The sequence below is a fragment of the Suncus etruscus genome, chromosome 8 (assembly GCF_024139225.1).
Source record: "Suncus etruscus isolate mSunEtr1 chromosome 8, mSunEtr1.pri.cur, whole genome shotgun sequence".
Lineage (NCBI taxonomy): Eukaryota > Metazoa > Chordata > Mammalia > Eulipotyphla > Soricidae > Suncus > Suncus etruscus.
This window is the reverse complement of record NC_064855.1, coordinates 120679424-120688988: the sequence shown is the minus strand read 5'-3', so window position 1 is coordinate 120688988 and position 9565 is coordinate 120679424. Positions and strand designations below refer to the sequence as shown.

At 34.5% G+C, this 9565-nt stretch overlaps 1 non-coding gene across 1 annotated transcript; it reads right to left on the bottom strand.

Moving 5' to 3' along the window:
* Nucleotides 1-8679: 8679 nt before the first annotated feature.
* Nucleotides 8680-8812, bottom strand: LOC126016656 (small nucleolar RNA SNORA51). Its single transcript, XR_007498441.1, has one exon. It is a non-coding gene; the product is annotated as a small nucleolar RNA SNORA51 (small nucleolar RNA).
* Between the last annotated feature and the right edge of the window lie 753 nt (nucleotides 8813-9565).

The window sequence follows — 9565 nt, the reverse complement described above, 5'->3', positions numbered from 1 at the left end:
GGCAAATACTATCTATATGTTAGTATTGAGGGACACTGGACAGATATTGGGCTCTACAATAGGTGTCTTGCTATGATATGATAAAAACTACAAATTACTTTGAGCATCATTTTCCTCAAAAAATTACAATTTAAACTTCATTATGAAAAGCTTAATTAGATTATAATAGAGAGGAATTCTGAGAAAAGATTGTGAGATACATTCATCATACCATGAGATCATTAACCAATAAGAAAATTCTAGGAAACCTTTAGATGCAAGAAGAAATAATGGTATGTAATGAGCAAATGTAGTGTGTTGTCCTGGTGGGTACCTCAGAACAGAGAAATGAAAATGACAGAGAAAGAGCATTATGTAGAAAGTAAGGGAGCCTAAAACAAATAGTATTTTGACTAACTGTGATAAGTAAGCAACATGACTCACTGTAATAGTAACATGTGAATTATGGGAGAAATGGATGCAGGGGCAATGGGAGACACTTCTAGCTTCTCAATTCATTGATAAATATGAAATTATCCTAAAGCTAATTTTATCCTTAAGATGACAAACATATTTTAACTTTTCCCTGGAAGAAAGGACAGTTGAGACTTCCTATATAAACCATTAGTAAACATTCATTATTTGTTTTTTTTTAACTTTTAAAATAGTATTTTTAATATGCTATATTTTATTCTCCACTCTGAATGATGGTGGAAAAACTCAAGTACCACTATATCTGATAATTTGTTTTCACTGACCCTTTGCTCCAAATATATGTTAAATATATATACATATATATACAACATTTCCCTTTATTTTCTCTCCCTGAATTCTTTTGTTGTAAAAAAAATTATAGACAGAATTTGTGTCTCTTAAAGGTACGTATGACAATTTAAATTTCATCAATGTAAGATGTATTAAAATTTTATCTCCTAGTTATGTAGAGATAATTTAAATGACACAAATTGCATTAGTTCATTTAGAAGGCAAGGCCTAAGCATGTCCATAAACCAACAGATCTGCAATCTCTTCAAACAGTGCTAATATTGACTCATGCTATTTTGGACTCATTTATGGAAATATATTTTGCATAGGAGAAAGAGTCATTACATTTTAGAGAGACAAATAAAAATGCTTTTAATAAACTAAAGTTATTATACATTCCTTTAATGACTCTATTCTCCTGTGTATGTTATATTATTAATGTTTTTTTCTATTAAAATGTGTAAAGCACAATTAAACTGTTTTTAGTGTAAGATTAAGGAAACATGGGCTATCCTAATTTCAGAAAATGTTAAAGCATTCACATTAACATGCAGATTTAAATTGTGTCTGCATGTGTGTGTCTGTGTGTAGACACATGCATTCACAATAATGCCATAATAGAGAGGAATGTTATTATTGTTTAATTATTTCCAGATTTCAATATCTACTCTTAAAAAGATGCAATTGCCTCTGGGCACTCTTCCTTGGATATCATTACCATTTCCATTTCAGCATTTTTGAAGACAATTGCTCCCATCCAAACGCCTTCTCACTTCCATTGATGTCATCCTTTCCATCTTATTATCCCCCCTTCCTTTGTTACATTTGAAGGCCATATGTTTATCACTGGTGTACTGACATCTCATGTTATGTTGCATATTTCTGATCCCCTTTATCTTTTTGGATTGTGTCATTCTTTAAAGTCTTTTAAATTAAAAGACTATACAGAATCATAACTAATTTTGACAGGGGAAATTTGAAATGTGTTTAGGAGCTAGATAATGTATCGACCTTGTACCAATCTTAGTCTCTAAATAAATATTCAGTTGAATTCTGCATCACTGCTACCATGTTGTTTGACTACACGTTTTTCTGATACTGCAGGTCAAGCCTACCATTTGTCTTTGTTTCTGTCTCTCTCTTAATCATTTTGCTCTTTTTATTTTTTCTCATTAACTTCCTGGTCATCCATCTATTACCTATGCTAGATTATTTCCTCACAAATAATTTGCTTTAATGTCTTTTATGTTTATGTTACAAAATTGTTCTCACTCTTTCATCCTTACTGAACTATTTTATGATTTCACACTCTCTAGTCAGTTTCTTTCTTTTTGTTTGTTTGTTTTTTGGGTCACACCCGGAGTGCTCAGGGCTTTCTCCTGGCTCTACATTTAGAAATCGCTCCTGGGAGGCTCGGGGGACCATATGGGATGCCTGGATTCAAATCACCATCCTTCTGCATGCAAGGCAAACGCCCTACCTCCATATTATCCCTCTGGCCCCTCTAGACAGTGTTTTTTAAGAAATTTTTTAAAGCTTTCCATTTCTAGGCCTATTTCTTTCCCTCCCCATCATAATTAAATTAATTTAAATCAGTTTTTAATACCAATCTTGTTGAAGTTATTAGTAATTTACATATTATCAAGAGCACATTTAAATTATTTGTCATATTTAACTAATTGTTCAATAATTTCTTGCATTTTTTCATGACCTGCCTTCATTTCCCTTATTTATTAGTATGCTATAGTCAAGATGACTGTCCAATCTAATCATGGTGTTAGGCAGGATGTTTCTTATCCTGGGTTCTGATTAAAAATACAGAGATATTTCTGTTACTCTCACTCAGGATCTGGAGAGGAACCCTATAGAGAGCCATAAACCCAATATCTACATCTGATGATTAATAGAAACAAGTCTTATAAGAAACTCTTCTGTGGTTCGTGAAATAACTTTTCTTTAATGATGGTTCTATGTAGGGGGCGGAGCAATAGCACAGCAGGTAAGATGTTTACCTTATAAATGACCAACCTGGGACTGTCCCAGTTAGATCCCCGGCATCCCATATGGTCCTCCAAGCATGCCAAGTGATATTTCTGAGCACTAAAGCCAGGAGTAACCTTGAGCACTGCTGGTGTGGCCCAAAAAGAACCCAGCCTAACAAAAAATAAAAGATAATTCTATGTAAAAATCAGGCATGTCAGTCATGTTATACTGTGCCAGAAAGAAACAGATATAGTTTTGTAATATGTACAGTAGTATTGCACTAAGATTATTTTCTATTTTAGGATTTATTTCTATTTATTTTAATTATTTTATTGCAGTAGTGTTATACTTTTTAATTTTTATTTATTTATATTCTAGTGCATGGATCCAAGCACATTCAATAATCATTACGAATCTTTCTGTGTATTTGTATCATATAATTTAGAACCATTCATAACTTTGAAATAACTTTATTCTGAAATTTTTGATGCTTGTAGATTTTTTTCTGTCAAGATATATTGAATTCTCAAACTGAAAATGTTAAATTATTTGTGTATTGAAGAATATATTTTATAAATTTTTCTACTTTTAAATGAATCAAAGTTTGTTTAATCATATAGCTTCATGTATTAGGCAATAAGTAATATTTTTTTAATATTTATTTTAGTTCATACCAATGATCAAACCTGGTGCTTTATAAATGAGCAGTGACTTTTCTCCTGTTAATCATAATATTCACAACTTCTAAAATGAAAGACATTTATGATATTAAAAAGAAACAGTTCTTCAAATTTTGCACATATACATTCATAACCTTGAAAGAGTCTAATTGGTATTTCATCTGCTGTGAATATCAACTTACTTTAAAAGTTTATGGTGGGGTTAAATTATGTGGAAATTATAATAGGTATTTCTGAAATAAAGACAAGCAAATGTGTATATAAATGAATAATTATGTTATAAGTTAGACATTTCACAGTTTTCATATCATTCATTTTCCCAATATGATCATTAATAATTTGGTTCAGTGATCTTTCATAGCTTTTCAAATCTTATTTATATAAAATAATGATACATTTCTCCATTTGAAGGTACATTTGTGCCGTTAGCAGAAAATACTATGTTACATTTTTTATTGTCTTAATGTAAAAGTCTCGCCTATTTAATCTTATCATTTGATGGTTCCCAATTCTTTTTATTTTAAATAATTTTTATTGTGACCAATGTGAATAACAAGTCTTTCACAGTTATATTTTCACATTAGGTGACGTTAGATTAGGTTATCTTGATTCTGTTGTTATTGACTTTGGGCTTGGTGTTTATGTATAATTATTTTTTATTTCCACTCAATGTTCATGTGAATATTTGCTCCTGAAACCATTCACTATGTTTCCCCTTAGTTTTTCAAGAGCACTAACTACAGAATGACTACAACAACTGTGACAGAGCAGAACCTCTGGATCCATTAAGAAAGATTCTATGGGGCCGGGCGGTGGCGCTGGAGGTAAGGTGCTTGCCTTGCCTGCGCTAACCTAGGACGGACCCCGGTTCGATCCCCCGGTGTCCCATATGGTCCCCTAAGAAGCCAGGAGCAACTTCTGAGCGCATAGCCAGGAGTAACCCCTGAGCGTCACAGGGTGTGGCCCAAAAACCAAAAAAAAAAAAAAAAAAAGAAAGATTCTATACTAGACTTTCTATGACCTGTGCAAATACCAGTATTTCTAATTACGGAGGACTGATTCTGATAACCACACAGAGCAGAATATTTCTTGACACCATAAAAAGACCTTGGGGTTTGACAATGAGCATTTTCGGAGCCTGTAGTTGTTCCCATGACAATATGCTTCAAGAGTGGAGAAACCCTGCAATAGTCCTCAAACTATAGCCCGCGGGCCACATATTGTATTTATTTCCATTTTGTTTCTTCACTTCTAAATAAGATATAAGCAGTGTGCATAGAAATTTGTTCATAATTTTTGTTTTTACTATAATTTGGCCCTCCAACAGTCTGAAGGACAGTGAACTGGCCCCCTGTTTAAAAAGTTTGAGGATCCCCAAGGGATCCTTTATAATTTCCCCCAACACTTACTGCTCCTATGCAAATAAAAACAGACTTCCCACTTCTATTTTTACACTGAAATTCTCTCTTATTAAGGTTTTTCTCATCCTTTGCTTTAAAAATTATTTATTTGGGGGGGGAAATAGGCTTGGGCCATATCTAGTAATGTTCTTTTTTGTTTTGTTTTTTTGGGCCACACCCATTTGGTGCTCAGGGGTTATTCCTGGCTAAGCGCTCAGAAATTGCCCCTGGCTTGGGGGGACCATATGGGACACCGGGGGATCGAACCATGGTCCTGATCCTTGGCTAGCGCTTGCAAGGCAGACACCTTACCTCTAGCGCCACCTCGCCGGCCCCATCTAGTAATGTTCTAATCTTACCCCTGGCTCTTTTGCAAGGGATTATTTCTTGCAAGACTTGGAGGACCAGATGGGGTGCTGGGGATTAAATATGGGCCAACCACATGCAAGGCAAGAACTTTACCATTTTACTAGTTATCAAGTATGATACTAGAACTTTAAATGTCTTCTCAATGCTGATGAATGTCAGATTGAAATTGCATTCTGAGTCTCTCTTCTGCGTTTAGATTCATACTATCAATAACTGCTTCAAATGCCATCATAGAAACCATTGAAGGCATTTCGGGAATTTTTGTAGTGAAATAGTGGCCAAATTGCATGACTAACATGCCTGATTTAAATGATTAGTACAATAGAGCAGATAATAGAGGGAAGTCATAGATATGTTGCTATGGTTCAAATATTATGCAAATGTCGAGTGAATGACTTAGTGTAGAAGGAATCTGCAAGTCAAAGCACAATTGCAAATGCATAAAGTTCGAGTACTTTTAGATGAGAAAATTGTATTTTCTCTCAGGATAAATTATATAAGTATATTTTATATATAGTAAGCAACAGTCAGGGTGATGAGAGTTTTTGAAGTGATACACACTGGAGGGTGTCTTCCTAGATAAATATAAGATACTTCAGAGAAGTACATATTTCATGGCAATACCAGAATAAGCATGATGATAAAGTGAAAGTACCAGTAGATAAGAGTCAATAGAGGACGGACTGTGTCTCTGTGTCTGACAATAGGGAATGCATTCAATAACTAACTATCTCTGATCAAAACACGGTCTGTCTAGGAGTAAGAAATAAATATCAATATCAAATGAAGGAAAGAAGAAAAAATGATAAAAGATGAAAATAGAGGATAGAAAAGGGAAGGTAAAAGAGATAGAATGGGGGCCGGTGAGGTGACGCTAGAGGTAAGGTGTCCGCCTTGCAAGCTCTAGCCAAGGAAGGACCCTGGTTCAATCCCCCGGCATCCCATATGGTCCCCTCAAGCCAAGGGCAATTTCTGAGCGCTTAGTCAGGAGTTACCCCTGAGCATCAAGAGGGTGTGGTCAGAAAAACAGAGAGAGAGAGAGAGAGAGAGAGAGAGAGAGAGAGAGAGAGAGAGAGAGAGAGAGAGAGAGAGAGAGAGAGAGAGAGAGAGAGAGAGAGAGAGAGAGGAGAGAGAGAGGAGAAGTGAGGGAGAGAGAGAGAGAGGAGATGAGAGAGAGAGAGAGAGAGAGAGAGAGAATAGAAGGAAGAAAAGGGGAGAAAAAGGTACATAGGTGGAAATGGGAAAAAATAACAAGGGAGGAGACATTAATGGATGGGCTATTTTATTGTCCTTGTCTGAGTGCTTGTTAGGTCTCAGGATACCAGGAAAACTAAAGAAATTCCCTTTGGAGTGATGAGAAGTGTGTCAAAGAGCTTTGATTTACTAAGATGCCCTCACTTCTGAGGCTTCAGTGAAAAATAGAGAAGCTAAAATTTTTCTTGAGAGGCCATTAACAATGTTAACAACAAATCGAATTGTGCACTTTCCTCCTTTGGAAGGAGTTTTCATGAAAACAAGTAGTTTTTTTTTTTTTTTTGTCATGTCCACCTTAATTACAAGGCTTGTCCCTAGTGTTTCATCTTAAAAAGTTCCCAAATGATTTTCCATTTAAAGAGAGATGAAATATATAAAGGTTCTGAATGTTTGTGGTGTAAATCCTAGCACTTTTTATATAAGGATATTTGAGTCAAATGAACTTGAGAATTTCATTTCCAGGAGAAATTAACAGAGACTAGCAAATCTAAAGTATAACTGTCCATTAAACTATGTTAGGGAGAAGAAAGTATTTGATCATCTGAATATTAGCCATTAAATATCTGGCTATTTTTCAACACTAATTGTTTTCTAAATTTAATCCCTAATTAAGTTTAAATATATTGGTCATGAGAATGTTACACTGGTGGAGGGGGGTGTTCTTTTTTAATAACTAAAACTAAACTACAAACATCTTTGTAATCATAGTGCTTAAATAAAAATAATAAATTTTTTTAAATATGTCTTGCACTTAAAAAGATCTGTACGTTGCTTCTTCTTTTCTTTTCTTTTTTTGGTTTTTGGTTTTAGGTCACACCTGGCAGTGCTCAGGGCCCACTCCTGGCTCTATGCTTAGAAATCGCCCCCAGCAGGGGACCATATGGGACTCGGGGATTTGAACCACCATCCTTCTGCATGCAAGGCAAATGCCTTACCACTGTGCTATCTTTCTGGCCCCTGTTTCTTCTTTTCCATTTTCCCCCTCTCCTCTCCACTTTCTTTGGACTTATTCTTCTTTCACACTCCCCTTTTTACTATATTTTATATATAAAGGACAACATAAAACTAGAATAGGAAATTGTCATAACTTTATAATTTGGGGGCTCCCGCTGATTGACCTCTGTCTTTGTGAAATATCCTGGTCTCTGCTTTTGATGTAATCACTGAATTTCTATGTGTTTAGTCACTGTCATTAATGTATTTGTCAACTTAAATAATAATTGAAAATCAGCATGGGACAGCTATGTTGTACTGAGTAAATGCCTGGTCTGTAAGCTCAAATGCCCAGGTAAGAGGAATGTTTAGACAGTCCTCGTGTGTTTGTGGCCTTGTGTTATTTAGAGATTAGAATGTAATTTAGAGGTTGTATCACTGTCTAAAACCAATCAGATTGGCATCTTTGACCTCTCTCCATTGGGCGTCATTCACAGAGAATGAGACAAAACATTGAGTGCTCTAACTTTTCAATTTATTTACAGAAACAATAGAATGATATCCTCTCTAGATTCAACTATATCTATTAGTTTTCTATTATTTTAATGGAATAAAATTACTATTTTCAGTATGGATTTCATTTATTTTCTTGGAAATAGTAAAATAGTAACTTTACATCACGTCTCAATAGACACATAAGGAAAAGGAAAGTTTGGCAAATACTTTTTAATCTTGTCATTCCCCTCGATATTTGTGTTTTTATTTTATTTTTATTAATTACCATTAAATCTACAACATCACCTCCAAATCTCCAACTTTGTGATGTGACATAACTGTTTTCTAACGTGTATGTTATGAATGTATCAGGAATCTCATTCATTCCCATTGATCTAGTTGTCTGAGGCAGAAGGAGGTAGGCTATGGGAGGGTTCAAAGCAAATATTTAATAACCCTATGTGAATGCCTGACTCTGTTTCCCTACCCAGAGAAGGGGAATCAACCCTTTTTTATGGCCTCTCCTTTGTAAAAAAAATTGTAAACATATTGTACCTTGTGTCTTTCTATATAGCAACTGGCCATGCTTTTGGAATTTTACTTCAGATGGTACTTGAAATCAAATTTTTGATCATGTTTCTTTCCTTTCTGGAACTATAGACTTATAAAATTTAGGTTGTTATTTAAAATGGATTGGAGAAACAGAAGAGAGACAAAGACAAAAAATATTCTCAAAACTTTACTTGACATTTTTGGAAGGAATGGCATTTGGATAGGCCTAGATGCAAGAACTTTAGCCTCTCTCTTTTTTTTAATTTATTTTTTGTCCCCCAATTTACAATACAGACCAGGCAAAGAGCCTGTGTTGAGGTGTATGTGGGGCGCATTTACTGTACCTCCTCTTTCTATATAGTCAGTGTAAAGAATATAGCCTGTGGTAAGAATTGGGAGGCCTTATCTTTTCTTTTCTTTTTTTAATTTTTAAATATATATATATATATATATAATCCTTCACCAGTGAAACATTCCCATGACCAATATCCTAAGTGTCCTTCCTCCCCACCCCACACTGGCCTGTACTCTACACAGGCTTTTTACTTCCCTCATTCAGTCACATTTTGTTATGCTAATTCTCAATGTAATTATTTCTGTGACTGCACTAAATGATCGCTGTGGTGAGCTTCATCTCAGGAGCTGGACCCTCCAATCCTCCTCTATTTTGTCTCTGAGAATGATTACACAAATGTTTTTCTTTTTTCTCAAAACCCATAGATGTTTAGCCTCTCTTATTTGTGATTCTCAGAGACGTTAGCATAGATTTGAGAACTAGAAATGAAAGTATAAGCAATATGTATTTTACACATTATTAAATTTGTGATCACAGGATAGAAGAATCATAAAACAAAATAAATTGAAGAATATCACAGTACTATTTGTTGATAAATAAAGCAAGATCTAAAATATCATGCCTCAATAAAAGGATAGAAGTTTTATTTTAATTATTTACCTTTACTTGTAACTTTTCAAGATCTCAGTATGTGTGGCAATTGCTACCATTCAGGTAAAAAATGAAAGCTTTCAAAATAATATTTTTCCCAGTGTTAGATCCTAAATTTCTCAAAACCCAATCTAAGAATCACTGAACATTGCTTAATGTTTAACAAATACCTCATATAACTTGTAAATTATGACATCAATTAGTTCTTG